Below are 20,179 nucleotides of genomic sequence, written 5' to 3' on the forward strand. Positions count from 1 at the left end.
CTTGGAGATCCTAGAAGTTTGACAGTGTCAGTGCCAAAAGATCTGTAGTTTAATGCTGCAGGAAGGCACAAAATAGGACCTGGATAAGGTAAAATATGCAGAAGTGATCCGTTAGTTTTTTGGTTATTTACAGCCTTGGGGTTTGAACTCAGGACCTCATATTCTCACTTGGCTTGTTTGCTCAGAATTGGTACTCTACCTCTTGAACTATGCCTCCAGAACTGCCTTTTGCTAGTTATTTTGGAGATGGGGTCCTGTGGACTTTTCTGCCCAGTCTGACTTCAAACAGCGATCCTCTTACTTCAGCCTCCAAAAGACTCAGACCTTTAAAGCACAAAAATCTCAGTAGAGATGAGTTAAAAACAAAATTAAGAAATGAATCTACCTGACCTGGGTTCTAAATGAGGCCCAGAAGTCTTTCCTCTGAAAAGTGGAAACTACACAGCTTCGACCCAGTGCAGTCATGCACAGAAACTAACTGAAGTAATCCTAGTCTGGGACTGCCTCAGAATGCTGCTGGCTGAACCAAAAAATCATTTGAACACTATTCACCGCAGACTATTGCTATAGGTCAACAGCCTACTAAATGCTTACAAAACATACAAGGAATAAAGCTACCAGCACTGAGTCTCAAGGGAAAAAAAAGAAAACAGCAAAAAGTGGTACACAATAATTTCAGGTCTTAAAAGTAACAATATTTTTAAATTATAACACATAAAAAGAAGTGCATGAAAAAACAAAAACAAGTGAAAGAAGCATATGCAAGTGAAAGAAACACAAATGAAATCGTAGAGAATTAAACAGTACTTTTAAGATTTCAAAAAGCAACTAATGGTGGTGCACAACTTCGTAGATATAATCATCTTTCTCTTAAGTTTTAAAATTACGTTACATGACTAAAAAGAAAAGCATGATATTATCTGATGTAGTCCTCAATGAATGGAGGTGTTTAAGCCAACTAATTATGAAATAGGAAGCACAAAGGGCCCTAAATGGTGGTTACGTTCCCCATGTTTCACCAGAAGTGGTTAAGACACATATTCTCGAGGACCATGGCACAACAAAGATGACCATATTTTCAGTAATCTATCAATTCAATACAATTTTTTTAAAAACCTTTACTTTAATTCTTATCCAGTTCTGACACAAAAAGCATGGTTTATGATGAAAAACAAACAGGTAAACTGTTCATTTGAACCTGGCCATTGACATAGCTGAATGACAACTTATAACACTCTTACTCAAAATATTGAACATTAGAACTCTTCTAAAAAGCCTGAAATTAATCATTTAATTAATCATTAATTTAAGTTCTCTGTTTTATCCTTAAGTAGTTAAGGTAGATAAATGAGGGACTTAAATATCTGTAATATTTTCAGTGGTGAGTAACTTTATAAGTATGATCATCTTTCATTTTAAGAAAATCACTGACTGAACACTATTACCTACAAGCTATCATTTTAGTGTGAAAATCTGCAGTGTTAAACTTCAGTGGTACAGATCCTCAGGACAAATTCCCCCAAATGTTCTGAGGCTGACACTGATTCATTTTTTTTAACCAACTAGTTTCATTTTTCATGAGTACTTTGTAAAGATTACATTATAAATTCAACCTTATGTTTTACATAAATTCAACCTTATGTTTTACATATAAAGAATTCCTAAACCAGAACAAATAAGATTATTATGCTGTAAAGACGTTCATACACCAATTGGCACTTTAAAGTCCCTGAATTTATTCTAACCTCTTTTATGGAGGGAAAAAAGGTATGGACTTTGGAAACAAACTACATAGAATAGCAAAAAAACTAGTCAAATCCAGCAGTACCTTTAAAAGAAAGAAGAAATCTTTGACCATTCATCCCATGAAGGAAGAGACAAAGACACTTGTAAAGTTAAAAAGAATAAGGATTAAATTAAAACTTCACCTTTTTGAAGAAAATCAGAATTTAAAGCACAAGAAAGTAATCAAACAATGGTGTCAAATTAATGCTGTGCTCCAAATACTAAAGAAAGTCCACTGTAAATAAATAATAAATACCACAAAGGATTTATTTTCACAGCATGGGAACAGTCACAATCTAAACTGTGCCTTGATCAGTAAACTGAGGCAAAAAAAAATAGGGTGAAATATTTATATTCTTGTCCTTGCAGTAATTCAGATGCACTGCTTTAGTGCAACTGAAAAAGTCAACCAAGAAGGTTGTAGAAATCATGACACCTATTTCACTAATTCCTGTCTTTCCAACTACATAAAATCTAAGAAGAGTACTAGAGGCTCACATCCATAATCCTAGCTACTCAAGAGTCTGACCTGCCGAGCTCCAGTGGCGCAATCGGTTAGGGCACGGTACTTATAAGAGTCTGACCTGAGGATCACAGTTCAAAGCTAGCCTGGGCAGGAAAGTCCATGAAACGCATCTCAATTAACCACCAAAAAGCTAGAAGTAGAGCTCAAGTGGTAGAATACCAGCCTTGAGCAAAAATGCTAACAGACAGTTCCCAGGCCCAAAGTTCAGACCCAGTACCAGCACAAAATATAAGTAAGTAAGTACATAAATAAATAAATAAATAAATAAAATTGATTCCACCACTTTCTTCATTATATTTAGAGGGCACCATTTATCTTTTTATTTTTTAAAGTTTAAAAAATATGCAAAGTAGGAAAATATGTTGCAATAACCCCCACAGTTTGCTATCAATTTCAACAATTATCAATCAACAGTTAATGTTAATGAGCTACAGTATTTGCTCTACTGCATATACTCACAAGCACATGCATGCATACACATATACTAAAGTAAAATGAAACACATGTAGAAAACTTGTTAATGCCTTTAAAAACTCTCAATTACAGGTCATAAAGTCAAAGTTTCTGTTTATTAACCAATTCAACAATTGATTGATACTGCTATCACATAGGACCTTTGAGTACATAAACAGTAAGTTGTCAGAGCAGAGCCACCAAATACAATCCAAACGTCGTTTAACAGAGAAGTCACTTAACAATACAGCTGTAAAGTAATTCTCTTACCAGCTCCATGTGAAATTTCAATTAGTACTTACTTATAGACATCAACTCTTCATACATTCTAATCTCCAAAGGAAAGAGAGTCACAAAGCTGATCTACATGGCAAATTTACTATGGCAATTTGGAAAAGTGTGACTTTTAGAATCTACAGTCTATTGAACCAAATGACTAAAACATTTAAGAATTGAAAGTAGTTTTCCCAAGGCTCATATCATTCCAAATAAAATGTCAGTGGCTCATTAAAACTTTTTTTTCAAAATTTCACATGAGAGATTAATACCAAGTTGGCTTCTGTGTTATTTTTTTATATCATCCTATTGTCCTTGGAGAAAGCATTGCTATAACAATACTTACTACTTTCAGGGCTATAGCCACAACCATCTGGAATTTACTACCCACCGGCTCTTTTTAGTCATATTCCTACCTTGTCTAAGACAGCCCTTCCAGAAGAAGGCATACCAATTAACAAACAATTGTACCTCCACGTCCTCTCAAAGTAACAGAGACAAATTCTAGTATTATCCAAGGAATTTGAAAGAGTGCTGAAGACAAAATTTTAAGCCACAAAAGAACTAAGACAGACAACACAGTGATATGTGGCAAAGTTTAATGACCCCCTAAGCCAACCTGCTTATTTTAGATTTGGTCTGTCAGCTAAATACCCTATACAGTGGACCTAGGAGGCCCTACAAACTCAATTCTGATTCTAGTCCTCAGTTTTCTGAGTATGTCCTGTCATCACATAATTCAGTGCAAGTTAGATGTTGACTACAGGGTTTGCATCTTTGTACAATTCTCTATTTCCTAGCTAAAAACCACTACTGACACAGCTCAGAGGGACCTGACTCCTCCAAGGCACTGGGACTAGAGCAGGGCACTGTTAAGCTCTTTTAAATGCTGTTGAGAATTATGGTATATGTTGAACTTTAAATCTTTATTGTAAACACCCTATAAAGTTTTCTTCTGTGAATGAGTAAAATCACTGGATCAGGCCATTCAAACTTTTAAATAGCAGTGGATAAATCCAGCTCTTATACCTCATTAACTGGTATCTATCAGTCAAGTAGCCCCTTCTTTAACAACCAACTATATTGCCCTCATGGCAGCAAAGTTATTTGAAATACTTTATAATCATTCTGAGAAGACTCTAGCTGCAATGACCCTACAACTGAAGGCATGGCTCCTAATCCAAGAGCCCTTGCTCGAGTCACAACCTGTGCAGGTCAAACAAACCACACCAGCCTTGTAAGGCTAGTATCTGGGGCTAAGACAAGCCTGGGTGAACTGTAAATGAGCCTACAGCCATTCTCACTTAAGATGACAGTGGAAAGCACCTCTTCAGTAACTCAGCAAGAAGCCAGTGGCTGGTACAGTGCAGAACTTATCACTAGTCCTTTTGTAAGGCCACTGATTGGTCCCATGTGGAGTCTATAGTTGGTATATACCATCTTATGATTCATATAAATATAATCCTTCATTTGCATGCCATACATACTATATAACAAAGCTACATAACAAGGCTATTCAGCCCACTTTTGTGCACGTGTGTGTGCATATGCAAATTCTGGGACTTGAACACAGGACCTGGGAACTGTCCTTGAGCTTTTTTGCTCAAGGCTAACCCTCTAGCACTTGAACTACAGCTCCACTTCTTGTTTTTTTTGTTTGTTTGTTTTTTGGTAGTTAATTGGAGATCAGAATCTCACAGACTTTCCTGCCTGGGCTGGCTTCAAACTATAATCCTTAGACCTCGGCCTCCTGAGTAAACAGGATTATAGGCGTGAGCCATTGGTGCCCAGTATTAGCACACTTTTCGAGTCAGCCAGGAAGCACTATTCTGGGCTGACCTCTGGTGTTGCTAAATTAGGCCCAATAAAAGGCTTCTCTTAGGTGGCTCCGTGGCAGAATGCTTGCCCTGCTTGCGTGAGGCCCTGGGTTCAATTCCTCAGCACCGCATAAGCAGAAAAAAGCTGGAAGTGGTGCTGTGGCTCAAGTGGCAGAGTGCTAGCCTTAAGCTGAAGAGCTGAGGGACAGTGCCCAGGCCCATAGTTCAGGCCCCATGACCAACCAAAAAAAAAAAAAAAAAGGCTTCTCTCGAATGGTATTTATTTGACCACTTGTGATCTTAGCATGGGTAGAACAAGCTAATCTAGTAACAGGAAAAGACAGCATTGGCAAGACAGCAGTTAAAGATACAGAGAACAAAAACTGCAGGAAGTAGAAGCAACTATGAAGATAACCTGTAGAAGAAAGTAAGAAGAGGCAGAAAGTCAGGATTGTGTTAAATGGAAGGTTATAAAGAATCAAAAACTGGGGCTGGGAAGGTGGCTCAGTGGTAGAGCGCATGCCTTGCATGCCAGAGGCCCTGGGTTCGATTCCTCAGCACCACATAAGCAAAAAGAAAAAAGCCAGAAGTGGCGCTATGGTTCAAGTGGTAGAGCGCTAGCCTTGAGCTGAAGAGCTGAGGGACAGCGCCCAGGCCCGGAGTTCAGGCCCCATGACCGGACAAAAAAAAAGAATCAAAAACTGTAACACCAGACCTGTTAGGAGATGAGAGCACTAACAATCAGGGCTTGAAAACAGTAACACTGGCCATCACTTTCTGGTGGGGGTCCAAGCTGTGGCTATAAATGAAGGCTGACTGGTCACTGACTTTGGGGTCATTGACAAACAAGACGCAGAGCAATGAACACTAACCTGAGTACCTAGAGCTAGAAGCCTCTAGTTCTCAACACAGAACTTCTATGTTTGTTAGTCCAGCTCATGGAGAATTGGCACCAAACAACCTGGAAATGCAACATTAATGAAGTCTATTCTTAATTTCCATCCAGTCAAATCAAAAGACACAGGTACGATTAACACTTACAAGGACCATCACCATGAATTTAATAGTTATCAGCTTCAGATAGATGGCAGAGAAATAGGACAATCCAAGAAAAACAAAAATCAAGACACTGTTGGAAATGAATTTTACAACTTGGGAGGGAGTGGAGCTGGGAGGGGAAATTTATGAAAATGAGGGAGGAGGTAACACTGTTCAAAAAGAAATGTACTCATTACCTGACATGTAATTGTACCCCTCTGTACATCACCTTTACAATAAAATTTAAATTAAAAAAAAAAGATTCTGGAGCCAGGTGCCAGTGGCTCATGCCTATAATCCTAGCTATTCAGGAGGCTGAGATCTGAGGATCACAGTTCAAAGCCAGCCAGGGCAGAAAAGTCCATGAGACTCTTATCACCAATAAACCACTAGAAAACCAGAAGTGGTGCTGTGGCTCAAGCGGTAGAGCGCTCGCCTTGAGCTGAATAGCACAGGGTTAGCGCCCAAGCCCAGAGTTCAAGCCCCACGACTGACAAAAAAAAAAAGATTCTGGAAAGAAAATTCAGAAATGCAAGCCAATTGCTCACACTTGTAATCCTAGCTATTCAGAAGTCTGAGATCTGAGGATCACAGTTCAAAACCAGTCAAGGCAGACAAATCCAAGACATTCTAATTTCCAATTAACAAAAAATAAAGTAAAAACACAATTGCTTTTTTTTTTTTTTTACTGAAAATGTGTATTCTTCCACAGACCTCAGAACTACCTATTTTGTGAGGTTTCTATCTCCCTTCAATTCCAACTTCTCAATCAATGAAGTTTACCCTATAGCAGAACCCCCATTCGTTCAATCCATTTCTAGTCAGGGCCACTCATTTTATACAGTTTCACCTTAGAATTGCTTCGAATCCACTGTCATCAGCCCAACCCTCTTCCTCCAAGTAGATGTGCTATTTGTAAGAGCACACTGTCAAAGCAAGGAAAGGGCTATGGTTTGGATTTTAAATGCTGCCCAAAGCCCCATTACATTGACTCAAGATGGTGCTCTTGGAAGACAGCAGAACTTTTAACAGGTAGGCCCAAATGGGAGGCCTTCAGGTCACTAGGGGACACCCTTAAAGGTAATAATGAGTTATACACATGAGCCACCAGCTGCTGAGACCTGAGGATTGTGTTCAGAGCCAGACCAGGCAGGAAAATCGTTGAGATTCTTAACTCCAATAAACTACAAAATAAAAAAGTCTCAGGGACAGTGCCTAGGCCCTGAAGTTCAAGCCCTAGGACTGCACAAAAAAGATGGCAGTGGGGGTGAGGGGGAGAAATCCTGGCCCTATCATCTTTGTTTCTTTCTTCCTTTTTTTTTTTTTTTGGGGGGGGGTCCAGTCGTGAGACCTGGACTGTGGGCCTGGGTGCTGTCCCTCAGCTCTTCAGCTCAAGGCTAGTGCTCTTGAGCCACAGCACCATTTCTGGTTTTCTGGTGGCTAACTGGAGATAAGAGTCCCAGAGACTTTACTGCCCTGACTGGCTTTGAATTGTGATCCTCAGATCTCAGCCTCCTGAGTAGCTAGGCTAGTATTACAGGCATGAGCCACCAGCACCTGGCATCTTTCTTTCTTATTGGTGCCATTGGACTTGTTCTCTCACTCAGATTTTCACTCACAGATGACACTGTCACTTGAGCCACACCTCCACTTCCAGCTTTAAATCACAGATCTCTGCCTCCTGAGTAGCTAGGATTATGGGCATGAGCCACAAGCACCAAGCCTCCTCTTTCTTTGGCAATCAGGTTGTGACATAAGGCAATTTTGCCCTACCATGTGCTCACTATGATGTGTGGTCTTGACACAGGGCTAAAAACAACAGAGCCAATTATCAGTGACTGGAACCTCTAAAACAAAAAGCTAAAATAAACCTTTTCTCTGTATAAAGCCATCACCTTCAGTTCTTTGTTATAGTGACAAAAATCTGATTAACACAATATACATTGAATTTCTAAACCCAAAGTACCTCAAAATATGACTTCATTTAGAAATAATGATGTAATTAGTTAAGATGAAGTCATATTGGAGAAGCCTATCTGGTATGACTGCTGTACTTAAACAAAAGGGAAAATTTGGATACAAATATGCTTAGAGATAACATCATGTGAAGATGAAGGCAAATATCAGGATGATATATCTAAAAGTCAAAGAATGCCAGAGATTGCCAGCAACCAGAAGTAGCTAGAAGAGAGACAGAGCAGATTGTCTTCACAGACTTCAAAAGGAATCAACCCCGCCAACCCCTTGACCTCAGGAACAGTGATCCAGTAAAGTTCTGTTGTGTGCACCACTGAGTTGGGGTACAATGGGCCCTCTAAACCCATGAGTCTACCTCTGTGCATTCAACCAATCACAGACAAAAGATTCAAAAAAGAAAAACTGCTGAATACATACAGATGTTTCTTTTCTAGTCATTGTCTCCTAAACAGTATGTTGTAACTAACTATTCAATTTGCATTTGATTGGTATTATGACTAATCTAGAGATGATTAAAAGAGGATGAGCATATGATATATACAAATACTGCTTTAAAAAAAAAAACAAGGTCTTGACATGTAGCCCAAGCTGGCCAACTGGCTGTGTAGTCTAGGCTTGCTTCAAACTAGCAATCTTCATGCCTTCACTTCCAAATGCTGGGATTGCAGACATGCACCACCACACCTGGCTGCAAAAATATAGTTTCATATAAGGAACTTGAGCACCAGCAGATTTCAGAATCTCATAATCCAGCCCACTCCCACAGAAACTGAGTAATGACTAAACTTTGTTACAACTATAATTCATTATGGTAGTCCCAACAAATCAATACACCACTATATTCAGGTTCATGAAATCAAAAAAGCTCTTCTCCAAATATTTCAAACAACTATTACAAGAAAGGAAGGTAAGTCTAAAATGAAAAATATACCTCCAGGCCTCATTACTAAAAAAGATTCAAGCCTAAAAGTTTTTTAAAAAATTGTGTGACTTTCAATGTGGTTTTCAAATGAGTTTACCAATGGTTATCATTTAAAGATGCTTGAAGGGCTGGGAAGGTGGCTCAGTGGTAGAGCGCTTGCCTTGCATGCTCGAGGCCCTGGGTTCGATTCCTTAGCACCACATAAGCAAAAAGAAAAAAGCCGGAAGTGGCGCTGTGGCTCAAGTGGTAGAGCACTAGCCTTGAGCTGAAGAGCTGAGGGACAGTGCCCAGGCCCAGAGTTCAGGCCCCACGACCGGACCCAAAAAAAAAAAAAAAAAAAAATAAAGATGCTTGAAGCTAGGTATGGTGGCTCACACCTGTAATCCTACCTACTCAGAAGGTAGAGACTGGGAAAATCACAGTTCAAGGCCAGCACAGCCAAAAACTTCCCAGTACCCCAGCTCAACCAATAAGCTATACACAGTGATATGTGCCTGTAATCCTAGCTAGACTGGAAGTGTAAATGGGAGACTCAAGGACAAGTCTGGCCCAGGCATATTCGTGAGACTCAATCTCAAAAAGAACCAAAGCCAGGCCGGTTTCAGTGGCTCACACCTATAATCCTAGCTATTTGGAAGACTGAGATCTGAAGACCATGGTTCAAAGCCAGCCCAGGCAGGAAAGTCTGCAAGACCCTAATATCCAATTAATACCCAAAAAAGGCAGAAGTGAAGCTATAGCTCAGGTAGTAGGCACTAGCCTTGAGCAAAAAATCTCAGACAGCACCTCGGCCCTGAGTTCAAGCCCCCAAACAAGCACTGATGGCTCACGCCTGTCATCCTAGCTACTCAGGAGTCTGAGATCTGAGGATCTGAGGATCACCACCAGAAAACTGGAAGTGGCGCTGTGGCTCAAGTGGTAGCGCGCTTGCCTTGAGCTGAAGAGCTGAGGGAAAGCGCTCAGGCCCAGAGTTCAAGCCTCACGACCGACAAAAAATAATGATAAACCAAGCCAGGAACCAGTGGCTCCTGCCTGTAATCCTAGCTACTCAGGAGGCTGAGATCTGAGGATCACAGTTCAAAGCCAACCGAGGCAGGAAAGTCCGTGGGACTCGGTGGTGGTGGTGGTGGTGGTGGTGGTCATGGGGCCTGAACTCTGCGCCTGAGCACTGTCCCTCAGCTCATCAGCTCAAGGTTAGCACTCTACCACTTGAGCCACAGCATCACTTCCTGCTTTTTCTGCTTGTGTGGTGCTAAGGAATCAAACCCAGGGCCTTATGCATGCAAGGCAAGCACTCTACCACTGAGCCACCTTTCCATGAGACTCTTATCTCCATTTAGCCACCAGAAAACCAGAAGTGGTCCAGAAGTGTTGGTGTGGCTCAAGTGGTAGAACACTAGCCTTGAGCACAAACAGGCTCAGAGACAGCACCAGGTCCTGAGTTCAAGCCCCATAACCAACCAAAAAAAAAAAAAATCAAGATTACATTGAATTTGCATAAAAACATATATAGTCTCAATTTCAGACTCAATTTTTTACTAAAAATCTGTTAAGACCTATCCTATCCTTTAAGGAGCCACCTATTCCAAGTTAGCAGAATCTCTCATTGTTATCTTCTTTTTTCAAAAGTTGCATTAACAAGAAGACCAATGGGGGCAGGGAAAGAAGGTAGTAAAGGTCAATGCACTCTTTGACCAAACTCAGACTTCTGTCAGTTACTTCAGAGGGCTCTGGAAAAGACAGTGCTTGCCAGAACACCATAGTAAAAAGAGTTGTATAAACTAATTAGAAGCCTTTCATGAAGAATGGTGTAATTTTATTTATTTTATTTATTCCAGTCGTGAGGCCTGAACTCTGGGCCTGAGCGCTGTCCCTCAGCTCTTCAGCTCAAGACTAGTGCTCTACCACTTGAGCCACAGCGCCACTTCTGGCTTTTTTCTTTTTTGCTTATGTGGTGCTGAGGAATCGAACCCAGGGCCTCAGGCATGCAAGGCAAGCGCTCTACCACTGAGCCACCTTCCCAGCCCTGTAATTTTAATAGTAAGATATTTTTAACTGATCAAAATTAACTGATGCCTCGTTGCAATCTCAGCTCTTAAATCCTTTGAGATAGAAAGATTAAAATGAGTCCAATCCAACCCAGGCAGTGTCAGAGCTAATGCTGCATGTGGTGGGCAGTTCTGAGTTCAAGGGCAGTGCCCCACCAGCTAGAAACAGAAAAGCCCCAGAACGAGGCCTGCACTCTGAGTACCCCTCTGAGTACTTCTCTCATTAGAACAGTGTAAGGCCACACACACAATGGGCCCGTATTCTGGAATCCAGAGGAAGTGGGATACTCTCTGGGGATAGTAAGCTGACTGCTAAGACAATCAATAAATGACGTAGCATAAAGTATGCTGACTTCTTTGGAAAGAATTTTATGAACAGAGGATTTCTCATACAATGAACAATGTAATCACAAGTTCTAAATTAACTAAGGGTGCTACAGTAAGAAAATAAGTTATCAATCAATCAATAAAACTTATTATGCGCAAGACTGCTAATGAAGAAGGAATTTTAAAAGACACCTTCTTGAGTCACATGCACATAGCCAATGCAGAAAAAATACATGCAAAAGCTTATGTTGGCCAGGTGCCACTAACACACCTGTATCCCTAACTATTCTGGAGGCTGAGATCTGAGGATTGTGGTTTGAAGCCAGCCCAGGGAGGAAAGTCCATGAGACTCTATCTCCAATTAAACACCAAAAAAGCAGGAAGTAGAACTGTTGCTCAAATGATAGAATAAAAAGAGTAATGGAGAGAGTGCTCAGGCTCTGAGTTCAAGCCCCAGGACCAACCCAAAAAAGAAAACTTATATGTTAAACCCAGATATCAAACATATTTCACAATTCAGTCCAATCTCCTGAGTCATCTGCTTTATTTAGCCAAAAACATGTCCTACTCTTCCATGCTCATGCACTGAAATATACTCTTTTCTCTTCCTCAAATGTTTCATTGTCTTTATAGATAACTGCAAAACCTTACCTGTCTCTCAAAGTTCATCCTTGAAATCTTTTATAACCTAAGTCATATATGATAGTTCACAATTCTCTTGATCTATTTTAGTTCTATACCAGGAAGGATAAGAAAAGTTTCACAACTTTTGCTCTTTTCTACTATTCCTGGAAACTAAATAAACCTAAGTTTGAATCTAAAAATGAACCAACTTGACCAAAACAAATCAACTTATTTTTTTCTGTATCAGGCACTGACCACAGTGTCAAGTGCTGTACCAATTAAGCTATGCCCAGCCCCCAGTCCACATATTTTTATTTTAGAGACAGGATTTGTTAACTTTGCTTCTTTCCCTTTCCCTCTTTTTATTCTTTTTGCCTTCTTGCACCACCCAAACCTTCAAACTCCTAATTTATTTTATAAGAACTCTAATTCTTTTCTTCTATATAACCTTATTTGGGGAATAGCTGCTGTTGCTAAGTGGTTCTTAATACATTTATTATCTACTTTGGTTTTGAATTGGTGATTTCATTATAGCTGTATGCTTTCTCTCCTCTGAGCACCAGTAAAAGAAAACTAACCTAATAAATGATCATGCAACATAAAAACACTTTATGAAAAGACAAGGCTTATGTTCATAACATCTGGGCATCAGTGGCTCATGCCTATAATCCTAATCATTTAAGGGGCTGAGATTTTAGGACTACAACTCAAAATCATGCCAGGCAGGAAAAGTCTGTGAGACTCTTATCTGCAAGTAACCACCAAAAATCCAGAAGTGGAAGTGTGGATGAAGTGGTAGAGCACCAACCCTAAGCAAAAAAGCTAAGGGACAGCACCCAGACTCTGAATTCAAGCCCCAGTACTGGTACACATGTACTTACACATACACATATGTATGCGTGCACATACACAAAGTTCATAACAGCTAAATGAGTATAAAAATGTCACTTTTCAAAAGGATCAATGGTCTGAAAGAGATTCAAACAAAACAGATAAATCAAGAAAGAAAATAAAGCCAGGCACTGGTGATTCACACCTATAATTCTAGCTATGCAGGAAGCTGAAATCTGAGAATCTTAGTTCAAAGCCAGCCCAGGCAGAAAGTCTGTGAGACTCTTATCTCCAATTAACCACCAGAAAACCAGAAGTAATGCTGTGGCTCAAAGTGGCAGAGTGTCAGCCTTGAGTAAAAGAATTCAAGTATAGTGTCCAGGCCTGAGTTCAAGCCCCACAGCCAACCAGAAAGAAAGAAAGAAAGAAAGAAAGAAAGAAAGAAAGAAAGAAAGAAAGAAAGAAAGAAAGAAAGAAAGAAAGGAAGGAAGGAAGGAAGGAAGGAAGGAAGGAAGGAAGGAAACAGAAAGAAAGAAACACACAAACAAACAAAGGAGGAAGGAAGGAAGGAAGGAAGGAAGGAAGGAAGGAAGGAAAGAGAAAGGAAAGAAAGGAAGGAAGGAAGAAAAAGTTAATTCAAGACCTGAACAAAAAAGTCAACACGGATGAGAAATCCAGCAGGGAAACTAAGATTTGGAAATGGGGGAAGACAATGGAATTGTTGGAAAACACTTCAATAAATCAAAGTTTAAAAAAGCAGTAGAGCGCATGACCAGTAGATCAAAAAGAGGAAGACTACCAGGACAGAAGATTTTACTGAGGAAATACTACATTCAGTAATAAAGAAAAAAATACATTTTACTTATTTGATGACACTATTATTTTTATTTAAGAAACATCTCTCACTAGCAAAGATATACACGGACTGAAAATAGAAGGATGGAAAGGGCATAGCAGTAAATGGAAGCCAAATATGGCAGTAGTAGCTATACTCATATCTGAAAGACTTCAGCCAAATTTTAGTGAGAATAAAGAAGATAAAGAATTTTTTTAAGATAAATAAGAGAGCTAGGAATGTGGCTTAGTGGTAGACTGCTTGCCTAGCATGCGTGAAGCCCTGGGTTTGATTCTTCAGTACCACATAAACAGAAAAAGCCAGAAGTGGTGCTATGGCTCAAATGGTAGACTGATAGCCTTGAATAAAAGAAGCTCAGGGACAGCACCCAGGCCCTGAGTTCAAGCACCAGGACTGGCAAAAAAAAAAAAAAGACAAATAATAGCACTACCCATTAATAAGGGAACACTTTATCAAGAAGATCATAACAATTTTAAATTCATATGTACCAAATTGTTTGTATACTTGATGTTATAAAAAAAATACTACTGGACATAAAAGAACAGATCCAAGCACAGTAATTGGATCTGAACAACCTCAATACTCCCATTTCATCAACAGACACATCATTCTAACATTTTTTAAAAAATCAATTTAAAAACAAACCTCAGATTTAAACAGTGCCATACAGCAAATGGGCTTAACAATCATCTATAGAGTAGTTCATATAATTCAGGCACTATTCATTCTCACCTGTAATCCTAGCTGATACTCACGAGGCTGAGATCTAAGAATCATGGTTTGAAGCCACATTAGGCAGGAAAGTCTGTAAGGCTCTTATCTCTAATTTGCCACCAAAAAACCAGAAATAGAGATGTGGCCAAGTGGTAGAGCACCAGCCTTGAGTAAAAAAGCTAAGGGACAATGCCTAGACCTGATTTGAAGCCCCACTATCAACACCAAAAGAAAACAGGGAAGAGAATAAAGAGAATTACTATGTTGCAGTATTTCAACTCAAGTAACTCCTATGAAACAATCTTAATTCCTAAAATTATTTTCTCTCAATTATTAAAAAAAATAAATACATCTTGATAGTGAGACATGGAAGTTTCCACTGTAACAAAGCTGAGTAAATAGGATGAGAAAACAACACAAATACTAAGCAGTGGTAGAAATACAAAGCAAGCTATTCAAACACCACTGTGTCATCCTCACCCCAAATCCAGCCTAAGCCTCCAAATAGAACCCTTATAGTAGCTTCTCCCTATTCAGGATACAGAATAAAAAACTCAACTTGACTCTAAGGCCTGGCACCAGGTAACCCCCATCCACCTCTCAGCATAGCACTCTCTCCCACCAGATTCTTCTACACTCTTCCAGCTCCATATACAAGACTGTATCCTGAATCCCTCGTCTTCTCTATGAACTGGACATGAAAGTTTCTGCCCCACTAACTGCTCTGGCTGGAACACTGCCCTGCCTGTGCATCCTGCAGATCTCAGTCTCAATTCCCTTCAGTGATTCCCTAGCCAAAATGTTTGTCACAGAGGCAAGTGAACATTGGTGTAAATTCTTTGATTATCATCTGCTGAGGATAGAGACCATGTTTTCATTCTTCCCAATTCCAAGACCAACCACAGTGCCTGGTACCAAAAGAGCCCTCAAATAATTGCTAAGTATATGAAGAAATGAACATAAAATCTGTAAGAAAGCAACAAAACATTTTAAGAGGTCTTAAGAATTTGTGTATTCTCATATGGTCGATTGAAATTGTCTTAGGAAGAAGGAAGAGAGAGTGATAGGTGTGAGACTGACTGGAACGTATTATAAACATGTATGGAGATATAACAATGAAATCCTCTTCTGTGTAACTAACGTTGTACATCCTCATAAATGTATCTTTGGTGGATTCACAAAGAAAATGAGCCTTAAAAATAGCTAGTCTGGCTTTTCTGTGTCTCAAAACAAACACTGAACATCAGACAGGTAAGCTAATTCCCCTCCCCCCATACCCATGCATGCGTACACCACACACACACACACACACTCACTCACTCACTCCTATGACAGATAAAGCACAGCTACTGGTTGCTGAGTAATTTGGTTTTGATATCTCCTGACTGGGCGTCTCCTATGTAACTGAACTCAGGAAATGTCAGTCAAGTTAACATGCACAAGAGTTTTAAGCACATATGTAATAACAACTAATTCTACTTATACTGCTGTGGTTCAACTGCAGAAGCAAACCATCTCTAAAGTGCAAATCCCCTGCTAGTAGCCCCATTATCCTTGATCACAAACATGGGGGAAAAAATGCCACAGAGATTTATACTAAGAATATTTAAAAATAAATAGATCAGAAATCAAATGGCCTTAAAGATTAAAATAAGAAAATGTCAACTATACAACTTGTAGGTAGAGACAAGAGAGAGGAAATGGAAGAGAGTGAGGGTACAGAAGATATTGTACAAAAGGAAAAGTACTCATTACTTGACTCATGTAATTGTAATCCCTCTGTATATCTCCTTTATAATAACAATAAATCCCCCCCCAAAAAAAAGAAAGAAAATGTCACATGAAACTATTTCCAAACCCTAAAGAATTTAAGAAAATTAGTGGGATTAATTACAGGCTCAGGCCTGCAATCCTAGCAACTCAGGAGGCTGAGATCCGACTATGACAATTTAAAGCCAGCTCAGGCAGAAAGTCTATAGGACTTGAGCAAAAGAGCCAAGAGACAGCACCCAGACACCCAGTTCAAACCCCAGTACAGGTATACACCAAAAACACCTAATTTAGCCCTTCAAAACCCCTCCAGTATAAGTTCAGATTGTATCTACACTCTGAAGAAAAATCAACAAAGGAGGAGGCTACAATGCTTGATAAGAAATGTACTCATTATCTTGCCCGTGTAATTGTAACCCCTCTGTACAGTATATTCACAATAAAAAAATTTTTAAAAAGAAAAATCAAGTCTCATTTAATCCATAAAGATATCCCTGAAACCCCAGTCCATAATGACTTCTCCACCTTCTGACCTACTACAGTACATAGTATCTACCATACAGTTTACATTTTAACCGCTGTCACCTTATTGCTTTCCTGATGATGTAAAGTGTGCAATCTTTCATTTCTTCTATATCATTTTGGGCGCATATAATAATATAGACACTTAACACTTACTGATTGAAATGAAATTATACATTGTGATACAATGTGATAGCACACACCTATAATCCCAGGGAGAGCTAAGGTAGAATTCCTACCTTAAGCCAGCACGGGCTACAGAGCAAGTTTGAGCCTAGCTTTGGAGATAGATAGATAGATAGATAGATAGATAGATAGATAGATAGATAGATAGATAGATAGACAGACAAACAAGACAGATCGATCTTGAGAACCTGCTTCAAAAGAAAAATAACAATTATTACAGTTTTTGAACAATGGATTTTGGTATATAAGCTCTTGCATTTTATTTCTAAATGTCATTTTCAAGATACATGTTCCCACTCCATGTCATTAGTTAAATGTGGTCATCATCTAGTTACATGAAGTCTAAGGTTTTCCTAGTTACCACTGCGCCAAACTCGAGGTAGGTTTGCAGTGTCACAGTGTATTTTCAAGTGTAACTCTGACACCTGCTCCTCCTACTTCCCCGTAACAAATTCTCTTGAAATCTTTCCCATCTCCTAATCGGTCCCAAGAAGAGTTTCTTGCACATCTAAAAAGCGGTAGGCACCCAAAGTTAAGTGACGGAACCTTAGCCACACCTCACACCCAATGTGGAAGGCGAGTCCGCCGGAAGCTGAGCGGTTCGAACGTGTACAATTAAATGGGTCCCTGCGGTGGAGGAGGCGGAGAGCGCGCACGGCTCCGCGGCCGCGCCAGGCACCGAGCAAACGTCAAGGGCCGCGCTAGGGCGGCCGTTGTCTCCGGCCCCGGGGCGCCGCGCCTGCCGGGCCCCGGAGGAGACCCCGGAGGACGCCTCGGGAGCCGTCCTCCAGCTACAAATGCAGCGGGCTCCAACGCCGCCTCCATCCTCTCACACCGAACGGAGCCACCAGGGCGGCCCCGCCGGGCCAGGCGCCAGGAGCGGCCCCGGGAGGCCGGGCCGCAGGGGGCGTGAGGTGGGCAGCGGCGACGCCAGGGCCCGGGGAGACGCCGGGGACGGGCGGGGCACGCTGGCCCCAGGCCGCCGCCGTGGCGCCCCGGGAGGGAGGACGGGCCGTGGGTCGGGGCCGAGGGGACGAGCGCGGGGGAGGGGCGGAGGAGGCCTCACCGTCGCTCTCGGAGGCCGGCGCCGGCGCCGCGGACCCTCAGTTGCTAAGGAGAATGCTCTTCCGGGTCACGGGCGCGCGTCGCGGGGAGCGACGGTGGCCGGATGGAGTCAAGAGCGCGGCGTGCGGGGCGTGTGCGCGCCTCCCAGGTGCTCGGCGCTGTTCTGCCCTCGCTGAGCCGCCGCCTCGGCCTCTCTGCCTCCATCAGCGGGGTCTGTCGCCGGCAGCTCCAAACCGGAAGGACCCTGAGACAGGGTTAGCACGCCGGCCGCTTTCCGGCTGCAAGTTTTATCCACCCACCTGCTTGTCCACCTGCTCGGAGCCAGGTGCAGTGCTGGCACGGTGGCTGAAGGCCGGGCAAGGCCGGTGCAGCTAATGGCACAGCAACCCAGGCCCCGCGTCCTTCACGCTAGGAAGAACAAAGGACGCCATAGAGCTTGCCCTAGAGATGCCTTCCCCAGACATGGGTGGAAACAATGATGGCGGAGACTTTAACCAAGTGAAAAGGGTGTGTATTGCTAGTCAGATTGTGGGTGTGGATATGGAACCCACTGAAAGGAGCTCCCAAAGCCAGCCCTGGTGTCTAGAGAGGGAAGAATGCCAGTAAGGGACAGGCCACCGTCGTCAAATGTTGTGGAGGTCACCTGTGAAAACAATCAAACTTCAGAATGCAATGTCAGCATAAAAGGTGGCTTGAATATGTATGATGACTACCGCACACTCACATGAATCAAGAAAAAAGTTCAATCGTGCCTGCGTTTCTGAATGTTTCAAAGAGCATTGCTATGCTAGAAGCAGATTCGGGATTCCCCTACTAGTAACTGATAGCTCTTTAAAGATGGAAATTTCTTAATCTTTAATCTACATTGTTTAAGAAATAAATGAATCAATGGGCCTTTAGTTTTTAAATTTCTCCAAGATCTTCCCAGAACCCACAGCCAAACTATGATATGGTCAAAACTTATCTTTTCAAGCTGTAAGATAGGCGATGCCCAGATAAGGCAGAAAGCAGAGGATGTCAGGTGTCCAGGGATTCAAAAGGTAGAAAAAGGACCAATGGGACAGAAATAGGGAGACCCAGCAGAGGCAGAGAACAAAGACTTAAAGCAATGTAATGTGGGATTTCAGGACTAAGCAGAAATAGAAGAGCAAGGACCAGAGCAAAGGAAGGATATCCTACACAGTCACCTAAATTCAACAGGCATATTTCATCAGATGTCTTGACCCGACTTGGGGAAAGTGTCATCTGTAATGAAGGCTACAGGGCTAGGGTGGACATATCTCAGTGGACATATCTCAGGGCACTCAAATGAGCTCAACTTCCTCATACAGGCTGAAGAACAAACACCACACACTCTGGAATGGACCCGGGCTGAGAAGCTTGCCCCTCAAGTATGTCTGCAGTCTTATAACTTCTACGTGTTCCCACTGGGACAAATATTGCAAATAATCTCTCTCAAAAGAGAAATATTTTTTTTCTCTTGGAGACCGCATAGATCTATCCACTGATAGCTTTGACCAGCTATCTGTAGAAGTAGACCAAGAAATTTAAAGTTTGGCTGAAATTTTTAGAAACACACAAAGTACTGGTCAAGGGGGCATATGAGCAACCTGCTTCTTTGAAGGCTGACACATCCAGCCTTCCAGCTTACTCAGTGTCTGATGTGGGCCTACTTCCTGTTCATAGTCCTCACAGGGCAGTACAGGAGAGCTCTCTTGTCTCTTTTATAAGGGGACTAATCCCATAATGAGGACTTGGCTCTCATGACCTGATCACCTACCAAAGACCCAACTTCCTACTGCCATCCTATTGGGTGTTAAGATTCAATATAAGAATTGGGAATGGGAGCAAATGCATCTGGTCTATGGCAGAGACTTAGGTGTAATACCAGCAAAGTAGAGTCAAAAAAGTGGTCATAATTTAGTGAAAGGAAACTAAACCATTTGGAAACAAAAGGGACAGTCACCTCATAATATAGAAAAAGGAAGGCCCAAACACATGGAGTTGATAAACTATGAATTGCATAGTGCTTGCAGCTTTGAATGTGCTCTCTATTCTAAAAGGTTATACTGTTTAAAAGCCAGACAATTCATTTGTGGGAAAGTTCAATGGTGCCTCAAGAGATGGAGGTTTATTATTGCTGGGCATATTTTCAAGGAACTGCAGAAAAGCTACAAAGTGATATGCTGTGTTTGGCTTCAGACTCTAGATGGTGGTTGGCCAGTTAATGATGCTTTCAGAAGAGCCCCCAAGATCCAGCATATGAGTGGGACCAGAATTACCCAACCTGTTGGTAAATGAAGAGAGCCATCTACAGCCTCTGGAAGCATTCCAGTTTGGAAATGGGAGGGACAGTGTCTGTCTTATTCAGTCTTCACTGCTCTAACAGAGTACCACAGACAGACACTTAGACAACAGAAACATATTTCTCATGGGTCCAGA

The 20,179-nt window shown here is 41.4% G+C and overlaps 1 protein-coding gene across 2 annotated transcripts in view; it reads right to left on the bottom strand.

The window, feature by feature from the left end:
- The window catches only part of Dis3l2 (DIS3 like 3'-5' exoribonuclease 2), a 401,227-nt gene that overhangs the window by 316,914 nt on the left and 64,134 nt on the right, over window positions 1-20,179 (bottom strand). The window contains exon 1 of one of the 2 annotated variants that reach the window (XM_070014884.1): window positions 17,739-17,815. The exons of the other annotated variant lie outside the window; for it this stretch is intronic. The gene's annotated coding sequence lies outside the window, so the exon portion shown is untranslated. Of the gene's footprint in view, window positions 1-17,738; window positions 17,816-20,179 lie in introns of those variants that run through there. 2 annotated transcript variants of the gene reach the window in all.

Source organism: Dipodomys merriami, unplaced genomic scaffold (assembly GCF_024711535.1).
Source record: "Dipodomys merriami isolate MVZ:Mamm:240054 unplaced genomic scaffold, mDipMer1.0.p SCAF_1, whole genome shotgun sequence".
NCBI classification, from domain to species: domain Eukaryota; kingdom Metazoa; phylum Chordata; class Mammalia; order Rodentia; family Heteromyidae; genus Dipodomys; species Dipodomys merriami.